General features: G+C 40.6%; 1 protein-coding gene across 2 annotated transcripts in view; it reads left to right on the top strand.

The window, feature by feature from the left end:
* Positions 1-27,369, top strand: part of B3GALT1 (beta-1,3-galactosyltransferase 1) — a 460,687-nt gene that overhangs the window by 382,923 nt on the left and 50,395 nt on the right. Inside the window, exon 1 of one of the 2 annotated variants that reach the window (XM_058191308.1) lies at positions 7,946-8,085. The exons of the other annotated variant lie outside the window; for it this stretch is intronic. The gene's annotated coding sequence lies outside the window, so the exon portion shown is untranslated. Of the gene's footprint in view, positions 1-7,945; positions 8,086-27,369 lie in introns of those variants that run through there. 2 annotated transcript variants of the gene reach the window in all.

The raw sequence follows: 27,369 nt of genomic DNA, 5'->3' as shown, positions 1-27,369 counted from the left end.
TTTTTTTTTTTATTCTGATTTTTATTGTTTTATCCAAGTATAAAATATAAAAGAAAATAGAAATAGAAAGTTAGGAAAAGAAAAAGAAGAAGAAGAAGAAAGGGGAAGAGAAAATATGGGGTAAAAAGGAGGGGGAAGTGTCACTGGATTATTTCATATTCTTTAACTTTAAAGGGAAAAATCTTTTTTTTTTTCATCTATTTTAAAACACAACTTTTTAAAAGAAAACATTTCTAAAATCAAAAAGTTCTAATACATCCTTTCTTTAACTTCCTCTTAACGTACAAACTTTAAAGTTCACTTTCAATTAGACCAATGAAGTTCTAACTAACTCATTAAATTTAAATCACTCCCTCCAAGTTACCTCAAAAAATAAATTTTTTCTTCTGGTATACATCATTTTTAAAACTCTAAACTTTTCTTTAAGCTAATACATCTTTTTATTTAACTTTCTCTTAACACAAGTACTTTCAAATACATTTTCAGTAATATTTTACAAGCTTTAAGAATTACTTAAGCATTAGGTATAAACTGTTCTTTCTTTTTAATTTCCTCTTCCAATTCCTTTTTCTTTTTCTGCAATTTCTTTTTGTATTTAATATTCATTTGTATAAGATTTCCTCTCATATAAGCCTTGCTAGCGTCCTAAATCATCTCTATAGATGTCTCTTTTTTCATATTCATAATAAAAAATTCTTTCATTTGCTTTTTACATTCATTTACATTTTGTTCATATTTAAACAAATTCTCATTCAACCTCCATGATCTCCTAGCCTCCTTTTCCTGATCAAATTCAATCCAAGCCGGACTATGATCAGATAGAGTTCTTGAACAAATCTTGGTCTTCTTCACTCTAGAATACAAATCATTAGAAATCAAAATAAAATCAATCCTCGAAAATGATTGATGCCTGTCAGAAAAGAAGGTAAAATCCCTCTCTTCTGTATTATGTTCTCTCTAAATATCTCTTAATTTCAAGTCCTCCATCATTTCAAAAAAAGCCTTTGGTAATTTCGCCCGGCTTGAAATCTTCCTTAAACTTTTTTTGTCTTTTTGAGTATCCAACACACCATTCCAATCACCCATTAATATTTTGAGCAGTTTTCTAAGGAAAATATCGGTGACAGCTTTTCCTTCAGATTTGTTTGTGGAAAATGAGAAAATATATAAGAAAATCCTATTGCCAGTGAAAATAAATGTAGTATTAAAGTTAGGGTTTGGGTTAGGTCGTGGCTGAAAACCATTGTTAGGTCTATATTCTTCTTGGTTTTGCTATGAAATTAACGTTGACAGCTTTTTGTTCAGAATTGTTTGTGGACCATAGCAAAGTACATGCAAATATCAATTTGCTAATGAAAGTGAAAATAGTGTTATTGTTAGGGTTAGAGTTAGGGTTAGGTGTATTCGGAGTCATGACTAAAAAAATTTTTTATGGATATATTCATAGAATAGAATAGAATAGAATAGAATAGAATAGAATAGAATAGAATAGAATAGAATAGAATAGAATTTTTTATCGGCCAAGTGTGATTGGACACACAAGGAATTTGTCTTGATGCATATGCTCTCAGTGTACATAAAAGAAAAGATACCTTCATCAAGGTACAATACTTACAATACTTAATGATAGTCATAGGCTATAAATTTAACATTTAATGATAGTCATAGGCTACAAATAAGCAATCAGGAAACAATCAATATCAGTATAAAGTGTAAGGATACAAGCAACAAAGTTACAGTCATAAGTGGAAGGAGATGGGTGATGGGAACGATGAGAAGGTTAATAGTAGTGCAGATTTAGTAAATAGTTTGACAGTGTTGAGAGAATTATTTGTTTAGCAGAGTGATGGCGTTCGGGGGGAAACTGTTCTTGTGTCTAGTTGTTCTGGTGTGCAGTGCTCTATAGCATTGTTTTGAAGGTAGGAGTTGAAACAGTTTATGTCCAGGATGTGAGGAATCTGTAAATATTTTCACAGCCCTCTTTTTGATTTGTGCAGTATACAGGTCCTCAATGGAAGGGAGGTTGGTAGCAATTGTTTTTTCTGCAGTTCTAATTATCCTCTGAAGTCTGTATCTGTCTTGTTGGGTTGCAGAACCAAACCAGATAGTTATAGAGGTGCAGATGACAGACTCAATAATTCCTCTGTAGAACTGAATCAGCAGCTCCTTGGGCAGTTTGAGCTTTCTGAGCTGGTTCAGAAAGAACATTCTTTGTTGTGCTTTTTTGATGACGTTTTTGATGTTAGCTGTCCATTTTAGATCTTGCGATATGGTAGAACCTTGAAATTTGAAGGTTTCTACTGTTGATACTGTGTTGTCTAGTATTGTGAGAGGTGGAAGTATGGAAGGGTTTCTCACAGTGGTTTTTAAGGAAAGAGATGGTGAATTTCTTTCAAAGTAAAGGACCACAGTAAAATACATTGTAAAATCCCATTGCCAATGAAAATTAATCTGGGGCAGTGATGACTAACCTTTTCCGGACCGAGTGCCCAAAGCACATGTGTGCGTGTGTAAATGTGTGCACACGCGCTCAAACCCCCAAAATTCAATGTAGGTGCCGTGGGTCCTGCACAAGCCCCCACCCACATGCACCCACGCCTACCCCACACAAAGACCAGCTGGCCAGCGGGAGGCACACGCACATGCACAGCAGAGCTGAATTGGGGCGACGGCTACCGTGCCCACAGAGGGGGCGCTGCATGCCCTCTCTGACACTCTGCCATAGGTTCACCATCATGGATCTAAGGTATACTTTCAGGTCTTCTGATCACACAACAGAACAACATTGTCAACTTACCAGTTACTGATTTACCGGTCATGGGAATTGTTTTATCATCAATATCCATTCTGTATCTAAGGCTCTTTCCCGTTTCAGTGAATGGAGCAACTGACCATTAGGAGAGAGCCATTTGAAGCACTGGAGTACAAAAGTACTTTGCAAAATATATTGAACTAAAAACTTCTTTGTGTGGTGACCTTCTTGTTCCTTCCCTTCTCCACACTTCCAATTATCAACATTCCCTTTTAGTGTCTGGTTTTTTTTTACTTAAAATGTGGGTTGATTTGTCTTGTATTTAATACCAGCCTAGTTCAATTATTTCTCAGCTTTATTACCACAAAGTAAACTGAAGTCTTGCAGGGAACATAATGAATTCACACTCAATTCAAACAAATCCAATTTAACATAATATTTTAAGAACAGCCTTATTTTAGAATATTTATAATGCACATGCTGAACATTCTTATTGTGTTCCACAAAAGCAAAAGGGAAAAGTTTTTTCCAAGCAGCTTCATTCTTACATTTCAAATGAGAAATTGGGTTCAGCTCTACTATTTTGCATACCATTATCACAATAGTGCTTGAACTCTTAAGCTTTTTTGTCTAAGAGTTTTCAACTAAATGGATGGATGAATGAATCTATGTGAAACTTTTTGTACAGTTTGAGTTTATAATTCTTGATATGTTGGGGATAAGAGATCTACAGTAGTGGCCAAAACTGTGGAAACCTTTTGGGAAAAGTGTATTTTCTAAAACTAGCTAATAACACCACAATTTTTTTGGGAGTAGTACCATAAAATTATATATCAATGGAAAGATAATTTAATCAAGAATGTAATGCAAAAACTTTTATGACAGATTTGCTATTAGAATAGCAGTTACAGTATAAAGAAGAAAAGTGAAACACATAGAAAAAACGAGATATACAAAAATTATCACCATGTCAGTTAATAGTTCGGTAGTCTTTAACATGAACTACAGCCTTACAATGTCTTCCCATGGAGTGAACCAAGTCTTTTAGTTCTGCAGCTGTTATAATGTGAAACCAAGATTGAATGATTGCTTCTATTAAATGGGTTTTATTGCTGGGTCACTTCTGACTAACAAGTTTCTTCAGTCAGCTCCATAGATTTTCAATTCGGTTAAGGTCTGGGCCATTCCCAGGCCATTCCAGCAGTGGAATATGATTATCCTGAAACTCCAAAAATGGTTTTGGAGACAAATCAGAAATAATATGAGAACAATAATGAACATATTATAATATTATAAAGTCCATCCAGAGAAATAAGTAGCGCTTGTTTTTCTGGATGCTCAGAAAGCATTTGATAATTTAAATTGGCAATATGTGATTTAACAAAATGGAGAAATGAAATTTGGAGATAAATTTGAACTAATGATTGAAGCATTATATTCTTCTCGAAAAGCAAGTATTATAATAAATGGAGAGATTACAAGACCATTTGAAATAATGAAAGGCGTCTGCCAGGGATGCCCACTGTCACCTCTGCTCTTCATCCTGACATTAGAGTTGTTATTAACCAAAATTAGAACAAACCCAGAAATTAAAGGAACCAAAATTAGAAAAGAAGAGTATAAAATACAGGTGTTTGCAGATGACCTGGTATTTTTTATTGAGGAACCAAGGGAGACAGGACCTATCTTATTACCGGAAATAGAGAAATATGGAGAAGTATTGGGCCTTAAAATTAACAAAGTAAAAACAAAAATGATAGTTAAAAATGTAGCATTAAAACAGAAAAGAGAATTAGAGGAAGAATTGGGACTACAGAGTACTAAAAAAATTAAATACTTAGGAATTTGGCTGACAGCGAGGGGTTCCTTGATTAAAGAAGATAATTATGTGAAATTAATACAACAAATAAAATTGGATTTGGAAAGATGGGGGCCATTACAGCTATCTATACTAGGTCGAATTGCAACCATCAAGATGAATGTTTTGCCAAAATTGCTCTACCTTTTTCAAACTATACCTATAAAATTGGATAAGAAATTATTTACAGATTTGAATAGAATTACAACAAAGTTTATATGGGCAGGTAAGGAAGCAAGAATAAAATTAACAGGTAGTAAAATCAGGGGTATCTTTGGGCTTCCAGATTGGCGACTTTACTATAAAGCGGCAACATTAGTATGGGTTAGGGAGTGGATTAACCTGAGAAACAGAAGACTACTTACACTGGAAGGACATGACCTACAAAAAGGATGGCATGCCTTCCTATGGGACAAGGAGAATAAATCTCATTTATATTTTGTTTAGACATAAATTAAGGGAAGCTCTGATGCAAATATGGCAAGAGACCAAGAGAAAACATTATATGAAAATCCCCAATTGGTTATCGACAATGGAAGTGATGATTCACCCTAACACTCTGGATATAGGTAAAATGGTCAAGTATAATGAAATTCTAGACAGTCAATGGAACCTAAAAAACAGGCAGGAATTGGAAAAACAGTGTATAATCATAGATTGGTGGCCATATTTGCAACGTCAATCACGGTACAAAAAAGACAAAGATGGGTATGAAATTGAGACTGTGCCACAACAATTGGACAAATTATTGATTGGCCCAGATGAAAAATTGATAACAAAAATTTATAACTACTTATTAGAATTTGATAGAGCCGAAGATATAATGAAGGGAGTTATGATATCACCGCCCTGAGTCCTTCGGGAGATAGGGCGGTATATAAATTTGATTAAATAAATAAATAAATAAATGATAGCGTGGGCAAAAAACGTCAGGCATATATTGAATTGGAGGATTGGGGGGAAATTTGGAATAGAAACTATAAAATAACTAAATTGGCAACATACAAAGAGAATCAGTATAAAATGTTCTATCGCTGGCAATTGGCACCCTCTAGACTAGCGAAAATATACCGAAATCTAAGCCTGAACTGTTGGAAATGTGGTCAAAAACAAGATATCTTCTATCATACATGTTGGTTGTGCCCTGAAACAAAAAAATACTGGAAGAAAATATACAGGTGGCTACAGGAATTAACAGGACTTCAGATATAATACACCCCGGAACTATTTCTCCTAGGGATAGTTAAAGGAAAATTCGACAAAAGAATAATATATATCATTTTACATATAATAACAGCAGCAAGGATAGTTTTCGCACAATGCTGGAGAAATACAAATATACCTTCCAAAGGTTTAGTAATTAAAAAAAAATATTTGATTGTGCAGAAATGGACAAATTGACAATTGAACTGAAAGGACAAATAGATTTGGAATACTATACAATATAGGAGAAATGGTATGACTGGACTGAGAACTGAAAAATGAAAAAGAAATAGACAAAATAGAAGCAGAATTAAAATGTATAGTAAAAATGTATAGAGTGCATTTGAATTGGAATGTTATGGTATGTATATGGTCACAGTTATGCTTAAGATGTATGATTTGTTTAATTGTAAAAATGCAATAAAAAAGAAAAGAAACTCCAAAAAAAGTGGTGTTATTAGCCATCAAACCTCAAAAATACACTTTTCCCAAAAGGTTTACAAAATTTTGGCCACTACTGTATCTAGGGGTCAGAAACAAAGAAATGACAGATGCCATCGTGTCCATCATAGCTCTAAATGCTGCCTTCTCGTCTTGATGTAGCATAACAATTTAAACAAAATTTAAGTGGCTGAAGTCATTCCAAGATTTATGAATTTTTGGAGATTTTTGAATGAAAGCACCAAAGCTCATTTAATGGCAACGTATATGTCAGGATCTTTCAGGTTTCTTTCTTAAGATCGTCTGAGGTTTAATGTTTATGCAAGGGATTATGGAGAATTTTGGAAGGCTTAGTATAAACATATTCATATCTGTCTGAAAATATGATTTAACGTATGATTTAAAAAGCTACACACATGATCATCAACATGTAATATATTTAATAATTGCCTCTTCTGAAGCTTTGCATTTGTGGAGTAAAGTATTCTGATGTAATGTGAAAGTATGATGTTAAATAAATTATTCACAGGAAAAAGACTATAGATACTGATTTAGGGTCCACCAACCAAAAAATAGAATGTTCTCTGGTTTTAGAAGTTTTTGAAAAGTTTTTTCCATTTGGATTTTATAATATGCAAATCTCTGGGGGCTAAAGAGCCCGCCTCTTTTAGATTTTAGAATAGAATAGAATAGAATAGAATAGAATAGAATAGAATAGAATAGAATAGAATAGAATAGAATAGAATTTGTTATTGGCCAAGTGTGATTGGATACACTAGGAATTTGTCTTGGTGAATATGCTCTCAGTGTACATAAAAGAAAAGATACCTTCATCAATAATTCTAAGGTACAACACTTAATGATAGTCCTAGGGGACAAATAAGCAATCAGGAAACAATCAATTAGGGATGTATTATTGTAATATTCTCCTTTGTTGTGCTATGGAATGCAAGAAGGTTTACATGGGCTGTTTTCTAGTTAATGCCAGATAAAAAGACCATGACCTCCAGGGAATTCGTACTAATGACAAGATGTAGTTTGTGTGGTATGAATGACCTTCAAGTAAGTATGAAGAGAATTGAATGATTTACTGCCCAACATATCATTAATAAAGTACTTCTGTATGTATCTCAGTATCTTATTTCTAACAACGACATGCTCTGACTTTGGTACAGGAAGTACATCTAAATATAACCCATTTTAGAACGTCATATTTTCAGCTGTTCACCTTTACCATGAGAAAGTTGAAAAGCCTGCAGAATTGGAAGAAGTATCTAGTAAACTATCATTTAATAGATCTATCTACTGAGATTTAATTATATGATTGCCAACCATAACATCATAAAATATAGAATGTGTGGGGGTGGGCGAGAGGGTTGGTGTGTGTTTACCTGCCTGCCTTTGTGTCTCTGTGTATGAAGGCTTATCATCATCTCTTTTGTATACCCTTTCTATTTCATTCTATTTCATATATTTTATATATACTAGTCCCTTGTAGATGGGTCCTTTGAGCCTTACATGTAAAATATACATGATTTTTCCAGCATAGGTATCACTTTTGTATAAAACAAAAACAAATACACTTTTCCAAAATGTTTCAGAGGGGAAACCGAACACCAGATATAGGAGTCATCCTGGCATCAGTTCATGCTATGAGAACATGAATGCCAGAGAGATGTGGAGTTTGGTGGTGTCGCTATGTGGAGGACACACACGTTGTCGCCTCTAGGAGAAAGCAAAATTGTGACTCTCTGTGTTATTTATACTGCCGTGAGGACATCAAACATGTTAAGCTCCCAATGCTGAAAAGAGCAAAATGGCATTTTTTACAGTGAGTCTTGTTTATTCCGAATCTGCTCATGATGATGATTTTGTTTGCTTACCTATTAGTAGATAAATGGGGCTTAGCAAAAGTAGCATGCATGTGCTTTATAACTTAGAATCCTTATGTCTCTCCCAATGTCTGGAATGCAACGCCTGTTGGATTTTATTAAAGAGGAACAGCGAGTTGTGTAGAAGCAGGCTAAAGCCAAGATGGGAATACAAAACTGTAAATCAAAGTTGACTAGAACCAGATAAAAGAACCTGCGTTTGGATGCCATACATTTTTACTTGCATTCACTGCTACTTGCAAATAATATGATTATTTGCAAATAATATCATGAGTTTACTCTCATGCAAACAGAATGAAATTATGTTGTGCTGCCTTAAAAGGTATATTATTAAGTAAATGGAGGCATTTATAAAAAATGTTTGAATATCTTGGGATTTTCTGTAAAGGGGTATTTTCCCTTGCTGCAACAACCTTGCCCTTGTAATCTGTGAGTGTCACTTACAACATGTGCTCTGCGGATAAATGTCACATCAAGTTACATGAACATAATGTAGGATTATTTGGGAAATTCTAAAGTCTGTCCTCCATCCAGGATAGGAGATGTATAAATTAATGTAGTGTGATTAGTCAAGCCACATGTTTAAAAATACTTTTTTAACCTTGTAGACTTAGAAGTCTTCCTACTGGAAAAATCATAGGTTGGGTTGTTCTATTATATATTATATCTGAATGGGTTTCCTTCAAATGAGTGATTATCTGGCTGCAAATCCCCACCCCCAAATCAATTGCTAATTAGTGGGAATATAATATTGTGCAAGTGAGCAAAAATGCTGCAAAACTAAGATCTGCTATAAGAGACAACATGAAAAGTATGTGACCAGAAATCAAATCTAATCCTATTTTATCCTATACTGTATTGTATTGATTTAGAAAAGAAGAAAAAAAACCCTTATTTTCCCCTTCCGTTTCCAATTCTCGGAGATTACCTGGAGAAACTCCCGCCATTTTCTTGCAAAGTTTTTCAGAAGTGGTTTGCCATCGTCTCCTTCCTAGGGCTGAGAGAACCACTGTGTCTCTTCCCAGACAAGTTGCAACCTGATTTTTGCTCCTCCAAATCTTTATGGCTAAGTTGCTGGTTTTTCCTGTCGCCAACGTCTCTGTACACTGTTGTTTATATCAGCATTTACATATGTATTCAAGCTTTAGCCCTGCCGAGTGTTGTGTGGATAGACATGTAAGGCCACAATAGCCGTCATCATTTTGAACGTTCATCTTGTTTATTGCTCTGAAATTAGACTGAAGGTGGATTAAGATCAAAGAAGCAGTCACATCCAGATATTAGAGTAGAAACAGGAGACAAAGTGATGGGAAAGATGGAATGGAAAATTTAGTCTTAAGTTACAAAGGACCATTTTCTCAAATGTTGGAATTTCCAGTTATGCTACAATCCTGACACTGATATGAACCTTCTAGTTTCTCTAATACGCACCCCAATATTCTGTGGTTTATTTGCTGAGAAAAAAAGAAGACATTATTGGAAATAAGCAAATGAGCAGGAGATATAAATACTTTGAAAAGTATTCTTGGCCAGGGGCTGTCTCAATCTTAAGCTTTTTCCATCAATCCTAAGCAAGGTTTCTCTCTTTTTCCTTCCTCCCTCCCTCCCTTCCTTCCTTCTTTCCTTTCCTTGACCAATCATTTCTCCCCTTTCTTCATATCTATTTGGTTTTCTGTCCCCTTTCTCTTTCTCTTTCTCTTCCTTTTCCATTCCTACTATACCTAGCCTCTTCCCTTACTCCATCACCATTGTATTTTCTTTTTTATTGCTATTTCCCTGAAGCAGGGAGAGTAATGTGTTTGGGAATATTTGCACATTTCATGTGGGTATAAGAGAGATTGATTGATATAAACAAAGGAGAGATCAATTAGTTTACAGGCAATTAATCATCAGTAATTATAAGGCTGTTCATGCTTCAGAAATGAAGTGGTGAAAGTGCTTCAAACCATGGCATAAGCACGGCACCTCTCTGCTATTCAATAAAGCAACTTGAAATTTTTCAGGTTTCCAAGAGGTGAAAACGCCTGAAAAACAAATCCTGTTGCTTTAAGAGTTGCATTAATCTTCATAAATGGTTTTTTTAAAATTGTAAAATAGATTCTGAATGTACGAGCATTCCTAGTAATTATTAATTCTGCTAATATTTACTTTCTGTCTAAGAGCTGTCCTATGGTCCTATGACAATAGTTTTTGACAGATGGCTCTGCACATATTCACGTCTGCATATATGTTTGCCACATGCACAAATGGAGAGTCTTAATGTAATGTATGTGGAAATGACAGGAGACAGGAGGAAGAGCTAAAGACTAAACAACCATCATGCCAAGGTTTCTCAGCCTACAGTAGGAAAAGAGAGATGGAAGGTGCTTCAGAAGGACTTTCCCTAATATTCTGGAAAGTAAAAATAAAGGAGGGGACAAATGTATTCAAGACTTGCAAAATTCTGTTACTGTAACCTTACAATAAAGGTAGCCTTACTGCTCATGGTTTGTGCTTCTTGGCTGGACTACCTTAAAGAGGTGATACTTGATATATGTCATTTATTGCTTTAATCTGTTTTTTTTTTAAGTCAGCAAACACCAATTTCCCATCAGCAAAATAATAGTCATCCAATCCAGAATATTTAATTATTTAATTTGTTTGCTGTCCATTTCACAGCAAAGTGACTATGGGCTGCTTTCAATGTTAAAAACATTAAACACACCCACCCATATATACATATATATACACATACACATACATATACTGGTACACATACACATATACATACACACGACACACAGCAAAAATATAAATTATGATCAAAAGATGGGAGGGGAGGAGTAGGATGCGCAGGGAGAGAGGTGGGATCTGCTATTGATCTGTCAACCATCTGCAGTGTGATACTCCACCATTGGAGCCCCAAGCCAACTGGCAGACCTCCTCTCTCCAGGGAGAAGGAAGGCTTACCCATCGACCACAGCCAGCCCTATCTTGCTGGCAGATAGGGTCACTCCTTCATCATTTCCTCACCCATCATCACCATTAAGAGATTTATAATTTCAGCCAAAGTTCCATAGCAACCAATGCCTGATAGTCTGTTGGGTTTTGCCATCAGCCTGTTGTGGTCCACCAGCAGCCTGCAGGGCTGGCAGCGCATTCGGACAGTGATGAGGCTGAGGAAGAACATGGACCAGTCCTGGAGGCTGGGGAAGGCCCAGATGAGGGCTCTGCGTCAGAGGCAGAGATGGGGCCAGGGCCATCTGGGAGTGATGTGCAGACTCTGGAGCCTCCAGAGGCTGACAGTAGTGAGGCAGAGGAACAGGGGGAGCCTGTTCCTAGTGCACGCATGAGAAGAGTTGCCAGAAGGCAAGAGCAGTTAATGCAAAGAGGACGACTTGGGAATAGGGCCAAGAGATGCTTGGCCCCTCCCATAAGGCTTAAAAGGCCAGCAATGGCTCTTGGGCTCTTTGTCAGAAAACAATGTTGATAGACTTGCTTCTTGTCTTGCTGCATTTATTTCTTGTCGGCATCTTCTGCTTCTGAACTTTTGCCAAGAAAAGCCTTTGGCAGTTTGCCTAATTAGACCAAGGTTAGTGATAAGAATTGTGTTATGAAGAATATGTTTTCATTTAGTTTGGACTACACTGAGAATGAGTTACTTCTCAGCTGTTCTAATAAAGTTTGTTTATTTTTGAACTGATTGCATTTAATACTACCTACTTGGGCCTGGGTCACAACACAGCCACTGAGCACAAGGACCATAGGGAGGCAGGGAAAGAGGGCAGAGATCCCTTCTGCCATTAAATCTGTGGGTTTCTGGGAAATGTAGTTGGCAGGCACAGTGGCAGTGGAGTGGCCACAACTTTGCCAAATTTCATTCCACCAAATTAATGGGTTCTGTCATTCTTTGAGTTAATTCATTGAAAATACCTTGGTTCAAACATTCATGACCTACAGGATGCACCGTTTTGCCAGTTAAAGGTGAAGAGACACAAGAGTCTTTATATACACATAGACGCACACACACTGTCATGATTCTGAGTAATGCTCCCAACCAATTCAAAACTCTGAGGCCTTGGCTTCCTCAAAAATCCTGTCTATTGGGTACATCATATTGGCACGGTCAGAGATAAAACCAACACTGCATAATTCCCATGTCTTTGGTATAATTAAAGAATAGATACTGTCCACCCCCCTTGTGTCACGGGTCATGCTAGCCAACCAAGCGGGTGATGAACTTCTCAGCACTCCCTCCTGCCATTGCTAGGGCACCGTGATTTGGCCTTGGTTCTCAGGAGCCTTATCATTGTTATGTCTGGCACATTGGAGGAAAATATTCTACATTCCATAAGTCCTCCTTCCCCTCTCCTTAAGTATTTATTTTATTTATTTATTTGTTACAACAGTATATATAAGCATAAGCATGAAATAACTATATTAATTGGATATAATGAAAGGAAACATTAGGACAGGAACAGTAGGCACGCTTGTGATCTTATGCATGCCCCTTACAGACCTCTTAGGAAAGGGGTGAGGTCAATAGTAGACAGTTTTTGGTTAAAGCTTTGGAGATTTTGGGAAAAGATCACAGAGTCTGGTAGTGTATTCCAAGTATTAACAACTTTGTTACTGAAGTCATATTTTCTGCAATCAAGATTGGAGCGGTTCACATTAAGCTTAAATCTATTGTGTGCTCGTGTATTGTTGCAATTGAAGCTGAAGTAGTCTTCAACAGGAAGGACATTGTAATAGATGATTCTATGAGTTAAACTCAGGTCATGTCGAAGGTGGCGGAATTCTAAATTTTCTAAACCCAGGATTTCAAGTCTGGTGGCATAAGATATTTTGTTGTAATCAGAGGAGTGGAGAACTTTCTTATAAAATATTTCTGGACGTGTTCAATTGTATTGATGTCAGAAATGTGGTATGGGTTCCAGACAGGCGAGCTGTATTCAAGAATTGGTCTAGCAAATGTTTTATATGCTCTGGTTAGTAATGTAGTGTTTCTGGAGAAGAAGCTATGCAAGATTAGGTTTACAACTCTTATGCCACCAGACATGAAATCCTGGGTTTAGAAAACTTAGAACTCCGCCGCCTTCAACATGACCTGAGTTTAACTCATAAAATCATCTATTACAATGTCCTTCCTGCTGAAGACTACTTCAGCTTCAATATGTTCAATATGTTCAGTATGGCGACTAAGAAACAAAGCAAGGAAAACATGGCTTTAGCTAGAGTCATTTCAAGAGTTCACACACACACTCCCACACATATATACTTAACCATTTAACAACTCACGCTTTAAATTTGTGTACCAAATAAGTCACACAAAGAGTAATTTAATAGGCAGCAAATGGAGACATTTTGGAAACTCTTGATAAACTCTTGAAAGAAATCTTGTGGGGGGTTCACACTCTCTGTGACAACTAGGCTAACATTTAGAACAGGGGTGTCCAAACTTGGCCCTTTGAAGAGTGGTGGACTTCAGTTCCCAAAATTCCCCAGCTAGCATGAGCTAGAAATATGAGCAAGTTGCTGGCTGGGGAATTCTGGGAGTTGAAGTCCACCACTCTTCAAGGGGCCAAGTTTGGACATCCTTGATTTAGAATAACCACTTTAGTCTTTCATAGCAGGCTTGTGGTATACACATATCAATATCATCCTCTTTACCTGTGCTTATTAACCATATTTCAGTAATAATACTTGACCTAGGGCTGGACGGAAGAGTGATGGGAAGCAGGAAAGGGACAGCTACATAAAAGAATAGACGGAAGGTTGAGAGTTAATACAGGATTTTATTTTACCTTAATATTGCTCTCCCAAAAGAAGAGAAATTACATATAGGACTGGTAGATTCATTGCATTCTGGTGGCAAACAAGAGCAGAAACAAATAGATCTAGTCTGATTAAAAAATACCCCTAGTCGTATATCATGAGCTACAGTTCAGAATCAAAGAGGAGTGTTTTTCAAAGTTTCACAGGAGAAATATCTCCCAAAGAATAAACATATATTAGCTCAGATCTGCAGCTGTGGTCTCCCACCCACCCACCTCCTCTCTGTAGCAATGACATTATTCAGACCAAAGGAAGCAAACTAGGTAATTTATTTGCTAAGACAGGGAAACAGAGTTCAGGGGGAGAACAAGAAAACCTCTGCTGTTTTGGTAATCTGAGAAATGGATTCAGAAGGGATAACAGTTTAAAACAAACCAGGTCTGTAATTCAGAATTAGTTGCATTAAAAAGTTCTTTTGAACTTGCCCCAAAATGACAGTGGGCCAAAAAGATAGAAGCCAATAGCTCCTATTCAGTCCTTCTTCACATCCCCAGAAACAAATATGCATAGAAAAATACATTTGCTGAATTATTACTTCAAGGATGTATTCCTTTTTTTTTATTTATTATTTTTTATTTCATTTTGTCACAACAGTATATACAATCATCAACATAAACAATAACTTATCATGAGAGAAAAAAATTATATATAAGTAAAAGTATGCAACAACTATGTTAATTTGATATAATGAAGGGAACAATAGGACAGGAACGGTAGGCACTTTTGTGCTCTTATGCACGCCCCTTATAGTCCTTTTAGGAATGGGATGATGTCAATAGTGGACAGTTTTAGGTTGAAGATTTTGGGTTTTGAGTAGAGACTATAGAGTCAGGTAGTGAGTTCCAAGCGTTAACAACTCTGTTACAGAAGTCGTATTTTCTGCAATCAAGTTTGAAGCGGTTGACATTAAGTTTGAATCTATTGTTTGCTCTTGTATTATTGCGATTGAAGCTGAAGTAATCTTTTGCAGGAAGGATATTAAAATAGATGATTCTGTGTGTTAAACACAGATCATGTCAGAGTCAGCGGAGTTCTAAGTTTTCTAATCTCAGGATTTCAAGCCTGGTGGCATAAGGTATTTTGTTGTTTTCGGAGGAGCGAAGAACTCTTCTAGTAAAATATTTCTGGACGTGTTTGATAGTATTAATGTCAGAGATGTGGTATGGGTTCCAGACGGATGAGCTGTATTCAAGAATAGGTCTGGCAAATGTTTTGTATGCTCTGGTGTAGAGTTTTTGGAAAAGAAGCTACGTAAAATTAGGTTTACAACTCTTAGAGCTTTTTTTGCTATGTAGTTGCAATGGGCTTTGGCATTTAGGTCATTTGATATGAAAACTCCAAAGTCTTTGAAAGGGTGGGGGTCGTCAGTAAGATAACGTCCATCAATCTTGTACTTGTTAGGGTTCTTTTTACCAATATGTAAGACTGAGCATTTGCTGGTTGATATTTGAAGTTGCCAAGTTTTAGACCAATCGGAAACAAAGTCAAGGTCATCTTGAAGGGTAGAAGTATTGTTAGTGGTATTGAATAGTTTGTCGTCATCAACGAAGAGAACACAATAACTTGAGATAAGGTCACAGAAATCATTTATGTATAGTATGAAGAGCGTTGGTCCAAGAACACTACCTTGGGGAACGCCACTTTTGACAGGAACAGGATTTGATAGAGTGTTGCCAATTTTGACCACTTGTTGTCTGTTTGATAGATCCTGAAATGCTGTAGGATTTTAGTTTTAAGAGAAGTTTATCATGTACTACTGAGTCAAAAGCTTTGCAGAAGTCTATGTAGATTGCATCTATTGCTTTCCCTTGATCAAGGTTGGTAGTCCATATGTTTTTGCAGTGGAGAAGTTGTAAGTTACAAGACAATTTTTTTCTGAAACCAAATTGTTTATTAGAGAGTAGGTTATTAGTTTCAAGGTGGAGTGTAATGGATTGGTTTATGATAGATTCCATTACTTTGCATGAGACGCAACATAGAGAGATAGGTCTGTAATTTTCAACTAGGCTGGGATCTCCTTTTTTGAAGATAGGGATGACTGTGGCTAGAGAACAGAGTTTTGGAAGGGAACTAGTCATGAAAGCTTTATTAAAGATTATGCTTAGGGGTTCTGCTATATTTATTGAAAGTTTTTTTAAGAAGTATGAGCATAGCCCATCAGGACCAATTGATAATGATGGTTTCAGGTTGCGAAGAGCTTTTGTTTATGACACACTGGGATTGGGCCAGCAAGGGTTGGTTGTAGGAATTCCAAAAACAACGATCAAATGACTCAACAAATCCTGAGGAGAAGTTATGTCCAACCCATCGCGACCCCATGGACAACGTTCCTCCAGGCCTTCCTGTCCTCTACCATCCTCTGGAGTCCATTGAAGCTCACGCCTACTGCTTCAGTGACTCCAGCCAGCCACCTCGTTCTCTGTCATCCCCTTCTTTATTTTCCCTCAATCTTTCCGAAATAAATAAATATGCTTAATCTAACTTTCATCCAGTTTTTTTAGATAAAATCCTAGAGAAGCCCTGCAAAAATTGAGTTTCTCTAGGCAACTCATCATTATAATATAGGTAGTCCTCAACTTACAACCACAATTGAGCCCAACATTTCTGTTGTTAAGTGAGACATTTATTAAGTGAATTTTGCCCCAATTTACGACCTTTCTTGCCACAGTTATTAAGTGAATCACTGCAGTTGATTGGTTAGTAACCCAGTTGTTAAATGAATCTGGCTTCCCCATTGACTTTGCTTGTCAGAAGGTCGCGAAAAGTGATCACATGACCTTGGGACACAGCAATGGTCATAAATATGAACCAGATGCCAAGCGTCTGAATTTTGATCCCATGACCCTGGGAATGCTGCAAAGGTCGTAACTAAGTCACTTTTTTCAGTGTCATTGTAACTGTGAAAGGCCACTAAACCACCTGTTGTAAGTCAAGGACTACCTGTATTCCAGTTTTCACTTCTTCCCTATGGCCACGTGGAGTGCAGATAAATGAACATTAAGTGGCCGTGAGGTAGGTAAACCAACCCTCTGGACAAGAAATTTTCAGGAAGGTCAATTCCAATTCCATCTCATTTTTTTCTGTTTCTCCATTAACCCCTCCCCCCCCATTTCTCTGACTTGTGGGGAAATCGAAAAGAGAAGTGGGGCAGAAGCAACATCTTTCCAGCGTCTTTTAAGGCAGCTGGGAAGACTGCAAACATGGTATCTGGTGAACTGTCCCTGATCCAATGCTGCTGCTAGACCAGGACTGTCAAACTCCTGGCCCGCAGGCCGGATGCGTCACGTGCTGGCCATGCCCATGCCCGGTTTAGCGGGGTGGGGGAGGGGGAAGAAGTCACGATAGCTCACGTGATGATGCCATGATGATGAGAGTTTGACACCCCTGTGCTAGACAGTGATGGATCTGGATCAATGGTGGAAGGATGGACTAGGTGGCTCAGTGGCTAAGACACTGAGCTTATCGATCAGAAAGGTCGGCAGTCTGGCGGTTCAGATCCCTAGTACAGATCTTCTGCGTGAGCAGGCGGTTGGACTAGATGACCTCCAAGGTCCCTTCCAACTTCATTACTGTTACTGAGTGATTATGTCATTGGAGCAGGAGCTGGTTTTCCTGGTCGTAGGAGCCATTCTTGAAGCAGCAGCTTTCAAAGGTCACAGGGGAATGGTGGACATGGAAGGGCCATTCATACAGCTCAGTACCAACTCCAGTCTTTATCCTGTCCACTTTAGTGGAGTGCTGTTCCAACGTAGCAAGTCTTTTATGGATTAAAAATAAATCAATTCAACAACTACTCATCTTCATGGGCAAAGTGTCCTAATACATGAGACACATTGGTGTTTTCCTGATGTACTGAAGTTATTGCTGGATTTTTTTAAAAAAAAATAAGGCCACCTTTTCTACTTGTCTATTCCTACTTAATAGATAAATGGCCTTCTTTAATATAAGTGGCACTCCTTCCCAATATAATCTGTCTTTGAATGGTGTTACTACCATTTGTACCCAATGCTAAACATGCTTTTTGGCCATGTTTATGGGTGTTTTTTTTTTCAATTAAAGGTGAATGTTAGCAAGTTAGCAAATGTAGAGAAAAGTAAAGTCCTACACTTAGGCAAGAAAAATGAAAAGTACACATATAGACTGAGTGAAACCAGGCTTAATAGTATTAACCGTGAGAGGAATCTTGGCATCTTAGTGGACAACCAATTAAATATGAGCGAACAGTGTGAGATAGCAGCCAAAAAAAACCAATGCAATCCTGAATTGTATAAACAGAAGGATGCAATCAAGATCAAGGGAGGTACTAATACCACTCTATAAAGCTTTAATAAGACCACACCTAGAGTACTGCGTGCAATTTTGGTCACTGCAGTATAAAAAAAGATGTTGAGACTCTACAAAGAGTGCAGAGAAGAGCAACCAGGATGATTAGGGGACTGGAAGCTAAAATATATGCAGAAACTGGGCATGGCTAGTCTAGTGAAAAGAAGGACCAGGGGAGTCTTCCAATATTTGAGGGACTGCCAGAGAGAGGAGGGAGGTCAAACTATTTTCCAAAGCACCCAAAGGCCAGACAAGGAATAATGGATGGAAACTGGTCAAGGAGAGATTCAACCTGGAAATAAGGAGGAATTTTCTGACATTGAGAACAATCAACCAATGGAACAGCTTGCCTTCGGAAGTTGTGGAAGCTTCATCACAGGAAGCTTTCAAGAAGAGACTGGAAATGCCATCTGTCAGAAATGGTGTAAGTAGGATCTCCTGCTTGGGTTGGGGTTGGACTAGATGATCTACGAGGTCCCTTCCAACTCTGTTAATCTGTATCTGTAATCTCTTGTAATCTGTATCTGTAATCTCTTGGATGCTCTTAGTAACTAGTCCATTGGGAGCAAGATCCATTATTGTTTTTATATCCCTAGCTTTTGCTATATACACTATCCCTGTGCTGGTTGTGAAAGGTACTCCTTGTATGTGAGCTTCATGAAATACAAACTGATCACTTTTAACAAAGCTGTGCAGGTGTGTGGGCAGGCTACAGCCCTCAAGGTCCCTCCTCAGGTTTTACCGTGATGATGACAGTAATCCATCATCACCGCCTCTTTTTAGTGCCTTAGGAATGTCAGCTTCTACAGACATTCCCAAGGTAGGAATGTCTGTAGAAGCACTTAGGAACTTGCTCCAGGTTGTTGCTGCTCCTTGCAGAGAAGACATGTATTTTCAAGGTGCACTCTCAAGCCCAGGCATCACTTCCTTCCTTCCTTCTTGATCTTTAATCCCGCTGAATCCACACCTGCCTCAAACACATTCTGAGATTTTCCAAGGAGCCAAGCAAAATTTCAGCAGCTGAGAATCCATTTGTAGCAAAAATGGCAGGGGAGAAAAGAAGTAGTATGAGTGGTATTAATGCGATTAGTGACTGAAATATGCTAACTATGAATGACATTTTCTAATATTTATGGCAGGAATATTTCTGGAAAAGGGCATTAGTGGGAGAAACAACTTTTATTTATTTATTTATTTATTTATTTATTTATTATTCATATTTGTATACCACCCTATCTCCCGAAGGACTCTGGGCGGTTCACAGGCATATAAAAACATTTATATACAAATTAAAATAATCATTAAAAAGCTTATTCTAATGCCCAATTATTAAAAATAGAAATATAAATATTAAAACCAATTTAAAACCCCTATAAATTTAAAATCTAAGCCAGTCCTGCACAGATGAATAACTGTGTCTTGAGCTCGTGTATTGAGCAGCAGTGGTGACAATTACGATAATATTGATGGTTATGATTATGAGGAGGAGTAAATGATGATCTATTTGCTAGCAGTTGGTGGCAACTGCAATCTAATTCTAACCAAGAAGAAACAAGGATAGGTTTTAGTCCATCAAATGTTCCCAATATTCCAATTTTCTTCCAAATTCTCCCCATTTTTTATTCTCAGTCAAGTACAAATGCTGCCTTCACCCTTAACTGCCCGTTTAACTGCCTGTTCAGTTTAAGCTTTTTTTTTCAAATATTTTTCCTGTGCATTTTGAAACTAAATGGTGTTTGCAATTGCATAATCCACACAGTCAGCTCGTATCTGGATATCTCAGTTGCCATAACAGAGATGTGTTTTTTTGGCTAAGATGCTTAGAGTAATAAATGCTTAGAGTAATAAAATCCCTTGGAGGGCATGTGATAATTTCTCTGGAGCTATCTGAGAACTTCCTCTACTTTGCCACATCCCCCATTTCATGCCCTTATTTTATTCTTGACCTAAGCTATAGAGGAACGTAGAAATACTACCTATGAACTTAGGTTGCAAATTCGCTTGGGAGAACATGTTGCTGAGCATGGTGTCAATACTTTTGAAATAAAGGAGGCTAGGATTGCATTATGAATGGCAATGTTCTTTCTTGTCTGGTTTATTTTCCATATATAATGTGTGTGTTTTTTTCTGAAACTGAAAGTAAAGTACTCCAGTTTCATGATCTACAACTTCCGGTTCTTTCATACTTTCTTGTCCATAAAAATGTCTCTTTTACATTAAACAAAAAAAAATTTAGAGCAGGACCCCGGTGTACAGCCTGTCTTTAAATAAAAGCTTCTGGATTTTAGGACCCGCTTGATACAGTTAGGAGTGCCTCTCAATGGACAGGTCATCTACCCAAGAATTGTCTGTAGTCATGAATTGGATCCCAGCACAGAAGCTACAAAAAACAAAATGCCTCAAAATTTCTGTGTGTGTGTGTGTGTGTGTGTGTGTGTCCCTCTCCTTCTCTCTCTCTCTCTCTCTGTCTGTCTCTCCCTCTCCACATCTCCGTCTCCCCCTCTCTCTCTTTCTGTCTCTCTCTCTCTCTCTGTCTCTCTCTCTCTCTCTGTGTCTCTCTCTCTCTCTGTGTGTGTATGTGTCCCTCTCCCTCTCCCTTTCTCCCTCTCTCCCTCTCTCTCTCTCTGTGTGTCCCTCTCCCCCCCCCTCTCTCTCTCTTTCTCTCTGTCTCTCTCTGTGTGTGTATTAACATACCAAAGCAAAACAAATTGGGGTATTAGCATTTCTAGCATTTCATGATAGTTGAGCTAAATCAGCCAAAGGCCTTTCTCTCATTCCTTCACGGTAAATAGCCAAAGTGTGACAGTCAATCCATAAAATGAGGTAAAATCAACAAACCCTTGACTGATAGTTGCCAGGCATTTCTAGCCTAAATTAATTAACAGCCAGTAAAATAAAGCTCCCCATTTCTGGGGATTTTGGTGGTTGCTATTATGTGTGTAGTCTAGAGCAGGGGTGTCAAACTCACATCATCATAGCGTCGTCATGTGATGTAGCGAGTGTTAAGTTCGGGAAGTAACGAGGCTGGAGACCAGAGTAGTGACAACAGCTCTTTAATTTAGGGTGAACCCAGCGACCAGGCTGGGGAAAAACCTCTCCTTATATACTGTTTAACCGGCGGCTTTAACCAATCAGCAACGTGCTTGTTTCCCGCCAAAATATTTAAAGATACATAACACTCCTCCCCTCCCAGAAAACACTTTACCTCTATTTACATATTATTTACATGTTATTTCTCAACGTAGTCACGCAAATAACCTGGGCGTCTCCTGATTCTTTCGGACCTGCGCGGTTCAGTCCTTGGGAGTGGGTTGAGCTGGTCGGAGGGGCTGTTTGCTCCTTCCAGCTCTTTCTCTAGGCCATCCGGCCCTGGATTACTTGCAGACTCTTTTTCTAGGCCATCCGGCCTTGGATTACTTGCAGAGTTTTCCCTGCTGTTTCCATCGGGAACCTGATGGCGTCGCTGGACCTCCGGGAACTCAGCTAAGTCTTGCGCCTCCCCCGGGTTATGGTCAGCTGTGGGTTCAAGTAATGATTGGTCATTATCTGTCTCATTTAGCTCGGGTTGTTCGGCTATTCGTTTTCTTATCTGATCTATGTGGCGCCTCCATACTCGGTTGTCTTTTAACTCAACTAAGTATGATTTTGGACCGGTTGCTTTTATGATTTGCCCTGCTAGCCAACTTGGGCCGTCCCCATAGTTGTGGGCCCACACTCGGTCGCCTATGCCCATTTCTCTAGTTTTTTCCAGTTTCCCCTTGTAACCCTCTGGTGTGTAATGGGGATTTAAACGGTCCAGTTGGGCACCGGAGCTTCCGCCCCATCAATAATTCGGCTGGGCTTCTGCCTGTAGCAGTGCTGGGGGTTCTGTGCTGAATAGCCAGAAAGAAGTCTATCTTTGTTTGCCAGTCGCCTGGCTTGAGCCTGGACAATGCCTCCTTAGCGCTCCGGACGGAACGCTCTGCAAGGCCATTCGACGCAGGGTGGAAAGGCGCAGAGAGGGCATGTCGGATGCCCTCATCTGCCAGGTATTCCTCAAACTGGGTTGCCGTGAATTGCGGGCCGTTGTCGGATACCAGCGTGTCAGGCAACCCGTGGGTTGCGAATAGGTGCCGCAGGGCTGCGATTACTGCCTCGGCTGTCATGGATCTCATGAGAATTATTTCCAACCATTTAGAGAAAACGTCGACTACCACTAGGAAGGTTTGGCCGTGGAACGGGCCAGCAAAATCAATGTGGATTCTCGACCAGGGGCCTTGGGGTTTTTCCCATTCCCTGACTGGGGCCGTTGGGGGTAGAGGTCTGGACTCTTGGCAAGCCTGGCATTTCCCTACCCTCTCAGCAATTTCTGAGTCCATGAGTGGCCACCAAACATAGCTTCTTGCTAGCCCCTTCATCCTTACGATCCCTGGGTGACCCTCGTGGAGGAGGTCCAATACCCTTTCCCTCAATTTCTCCGGGATCACCACTCGATCGCCCCATAGCAGGCACCCCCCTTGAGCCGAGAGTTCCCCACGTTTTTTTACAAATTCCTTAAAACGCTCGCCCGGCGCAGCGGGCCACCCTCTTTGTACCCAACCGAGTACAGTCCTCAAAGTAATGTCCCGGTATGATGCCCGAGCCACCTCCTTAGATGTGACTGGGCCAGAGTCCAAAGAGTCAATTAGCAGGATGGGCGTCCCCGGAGTGGGGTCTTCGATCGCCCCTGGTAGTGGGCATCTGCTTAAAGCGTCCGCATGCCCCACTTCTTTTCCCGGTCGATGCTGCAGCTTGTAGGAATAAGCGGCTAAAAAGATAGTCCAACGGGTCAATCGTGGCGAGAGTGCCACAGGCGTTGGGCGGTCGCCAGCCAGTATCCCTAACAACGGTCTATGGTCAGTAACAATTTCAAAGTCTCTACCAAAGACATATTCGTGAAACTTTTTTACCCCTGACACAATTGCTAGCGCTTCCTTATCCAACTGGCTGTAGTTCCTCTCTGCGGAGGACATCGTTCTGGAGTAGAAGGCTATAGGGGCTTCTGTGCCGTTTGGGAGTCTGTGGCTGAGCACAGCCCCTACCCCGTAAGGGGAGGCATCGCAAACCAGTACTAATGGCAATGAGCTATGGTACTGAATCAGTAGGCTATCGCTGGAGAGCAGGTTTTTTACTGCTTCGAAAGCCCTAGCTTCCGACTTTCCCCAAGACCAAACAGTATTCTTTCCCAGAAGCTTATGCAGCGGCTCAGCAACGGTCGCTTTGTTTTTTAAAAAGACCGCGTAAAAATTCACTAGCCCCAGGAATGCCTGTAGCTCTGTTTTGTTTTTGGGCGCTGGAGCCTTTCTGATTGCCTTGACCTTGCTCTCAGTGGGGTGAATTCCTTTCTTGTCTATTCGGTAGCCCAAGAACTCGACGGATTCTACCCCTATCTGGCATTTGTTCACTTTAACCTTTAGTCCGGCTGACCGGAAAATGCCCAGAACTTTTCTCAAACGCTCCCCCAATTCCTCTAAATTTTCGGCTGATATCAATACATCATCGAAGTAGGGGACTACCCCTGGGAGCCCTTGCAGAAGTCGTTCCATTAAATTTTGGAACAGCCCCGGTGCCACACTCACCCCAAATTGTAATCGGGTACACTTGAACGCACCTCTGTGAGTTACAATCGTTTGGGCTTCGGCTGTGTTGGCGTCTACGGGCAGTTGTTGATAGGCTTGAGCCAAGTCTAACTTTGCAAAGACTTGCCCTTGCCCCAACGAGTGCAGCAAGTGTTGCACCACGGGAACCGGGTAAGCGCTTTTCTGTAAGGCTTTGTTTAATGTCGCCTTGTAGTCAGCGCAGATTCTAACTGACCCATCTGGTTTGACTGGGGTGACGATTGGTGTCTCCCACTTTGCGTGATCGACTGGCACCAGAATCCCCTGATTTATGAGCTTATCTAGCTCTTTGTCAATCTTAGGTTTCAGGGCAAAAGGGACTCTCCTTGCCTTTAACCTAATGGGGGCTACCTGGGGGTCTAAGTTGAAGGAAATAGGGGTCCCCTTGTACTTGCCCAGGCAGTCTTTGAAGACATCTTCGAACTCGTTCATGAGTATGTCTTTTAGGTTACAGTCACTTCTGTAGATGCCAGTCACTCCCATGCCCAATGCGCGGAACCAGTCTAGTCCCAACAAACTAGGCAGGGTCCCTTCGACGATCGTGATGGGCAGGGTCTTCTTGTGTGGTCCGTACTCGACTCGGACAGAGGTGGTCCCTCGAACAGGGATGCGATTCCCTTGGTAGTCGTGGACTCGTATCCGTTGTGTTTGCAGGTGGCGCTTCGCGACTGACGGCAATGCTTTCGCCAAAGTGTCCCAGGACATGATGGTGATCGCTGACCCGGTGTCCACTTCTAGTCGGCACGGCACGCCTTCTATTTTTGGCTTGGTGAAGATCTTCTTCTCCACCCGGGTTGTGGCGCGGCCTATGATCACCGTCGTTTGATTCGAGTTCGCGCCCTTTTTGTTTGAGCCAATCACGGGTCGCCTTGCCGATCCCGCGCTCTGATTGGCCGATTTGAATTTTCGGCGGGAAGGTTGGGGAGCTCGACAGACTTGAGCTAGGTGCCCCTTCTTCTCGCACCGCCGACATGTAGCGTCCTTGAACTTGCAGTGTTGGCGCTGGTGTTGACCTCCGCAACTTCCGCATTCGTCCCGGTCTTCTTTGCCGCGTTTCTCGGTTCGGCAAACCCCTTCCTCATCCTCACGGTCGGATTCGGTGTGGATCTCTTCTTGGTGCACCGGGGTTGACTTTGAACTCGCCTTCGGTGCGAGTGGCTTTTGCAGGGTCTCTGCCGCTTGGGTGGACATTTCATGCGCTCTGGCTTCGTCCAGGGCGTTTGCCAGCGTTAGATTGCTTTTTGATAGCAGTCGCCTCCGCAAACGCATGTCTCTGACCCCCCGGATGAGTTGCTCCAGCAGCGCCTCGTCTAGGTCTCTGTACCCACAGTCTTTGGAGGCTTTCCGCAGGGCGGCCATGTAGTCGCCGATGGATTCGCCCTCTAGCTGTCGGCGCTCTCCAAATTCAAAACGCCGCACGTATTTGGACGGCGTTGGCGCGAAATGGTTTTTAAGTAGGGTTTGTAGAGTTTGCCACGATACCGATTGTACCGGCGTTGGCTCTGCCAGGGCTTCCGCGATGTCGATGACCTCGGGACCGCAGTGGCTCAAGAAGTATGCCCTTTTGCGGTTGTCTGGAACTCCTTGCAGTTCGTTGGCTTCTAGAAAGCTTTCGAAACGGGTCATGTACGTTCCCCATTTCTCTCTAGCTGGGTCAAACGGCGCGGGCGGAGTGTAACTGGCCATCTCCGCGTTTCTGCCCTGTGTTTGCTGGGTTCGGTTCTTCCGTGCTTCAGCTCGGTACTGGTGCTCCTTAGCCTCGAGATCCCATCCTCGTCGCCAGTGTTAAGTTCGGGAAGTAACGAGGCTGGAGACCAGAGTAGTGACAACAGCTCTTTAATTTAGGGTGAACCCAGCGACCGGGCTGGGGAAAAACCTCTCCTTATATACTGTTTAACCGGCGGCTTTAACCAATCAGCAACGTGCTTGTTTCCCGCCAAAATATTTAAAGATACATAACAGCGAGCCTTTTCCCACCTTTGCTAAACCGGGCGTGGCCAGCGCATGCCGCATCCGGCCTGCGAGCCGCGAGTTTGACAACTCTGGTCTACAGCCTTGGTTAAATATGAGCATTGTTGTTTAGAGAGAAATAAACGGTTAATTACACTGGCTAACCTTCTGTCTCTCAGGCTGTGAGTCTCTTTCTCCAGCAGTCAAGAGATTGTCTGGCCCTCCCACTTCTGGCTCCCCAGAAGCCACCTGCACTGGGTAGATTTGTCCCACGTGAGTCCTTTGCTTCTTTCAGTGGTCTTTGGACTCTTTCCCACTCACAATCATTTCCAAAGTCTTTCCTTGAACTCTCTTGAATAGAACAACAAATCTTCAACATCCAGTGAAGCCTAGAACCAATCCAGATTGTCCTCCATCTCCGTCTCTGGAGCCCTGATGGCACAGTGGTTAGAATGCAGCATTGCAAGCATTCTTGGGCCGGTGAATGGCGCAGGCTGGTAAGGCCTGTTATTAAGAACAGCCTGTTATTAAGAACACAAAGCCTGCAATTACTGCAGGTTCGAGCCCGGCCCAAGGTTGACTCAGCCTTCCATCCTTTATAAGGTAGGTAAAATGAGGACCCAGATTGTTGGGGGGGCAATAAGTTGACTTTGTAAAAAAAAATATACAAATAGAATGAGACTATTGCCTTATACACTGTAAGCCGCCCTGAGTCTTTGGAGAAGGGCGGGGTATAAATGTAAACAAAAACAAAAAAAAAAAACTCGACCCACTGCCTGGAGTTCAATCCTGACCAGGTCAAGGTTAACTTAACTTTCCATCCTTCCAAGGTCAGTAAAATGAGGATCCAGATTGTTGGGGGAAATATGCTGACTCTGTAAACTGCCCAGAGAGTGCTATAAACTCTAAAGGTCGTCTTCTTCTTCTTCTTCTTCTTCTTCTTCTTCTTCTTCTTCTTCTTCTTCTTCTTCTTCTTCTTCTTCTCCTTCTCCTCCTCCTCCTCCTCCTCCTCCTCCTCCTCCTCCTCCTCCTCCTCCTTCTCCTTCTTCTTCTTTTTCCTAGCGTAGTGCAAGGTCCATTTTTAGGATCATTGAGCACCACTGCATGGTCAGCTGCATCTCCAGAGTGCAGGTCCACGGCTTGCATATCTTTGTTGATGTTGTCTTGCAATGGTGAAATCCAATTTTTTTTTTACTACTAGTTCTGTGGGCATGGCTTGTGGGCATGGCAGGGGAAGGATACTGCAAAATCCCCATCCCCTCCCACTCCTGGGGGCAGGATATTGCAAAATCTCCATTCCCACCCCACTCTGGGGCCAGCCAGAGGTGGTATTTGCCGGTTCTCCGAACTACTCAAATTTTCCTGTCAGAACCTGCTGAATTTCACCCCTGGTGTCTTGTTATCTCTATTTTGGGTATCCTCAAAGTCACCAGCCATTGACTTCTAATTGGTAGGCAGTCTAAGTGCTATATGTATATGTACATTACTAATGTGCAT

This window comes from Ahaetulla prasina, chromosome 1 (assembly GCF_028640845.1).
Source record: "Ahaetulla prasina isolate Xishuangbanna chromosome 1, ASM2864084v1, whole genome shotgun sequence".
Lineage (NCBI taxonomy): Eukaryota > Metazoa > Chordata > Lepidosauria > Squamata > Colubridae > Ahaetulla > Ahaetulla prasina.
Note: the sequence above shows the minus strand (reverse complement) of the source record. Positions and strands in the feature narration are given on the sequence as shown.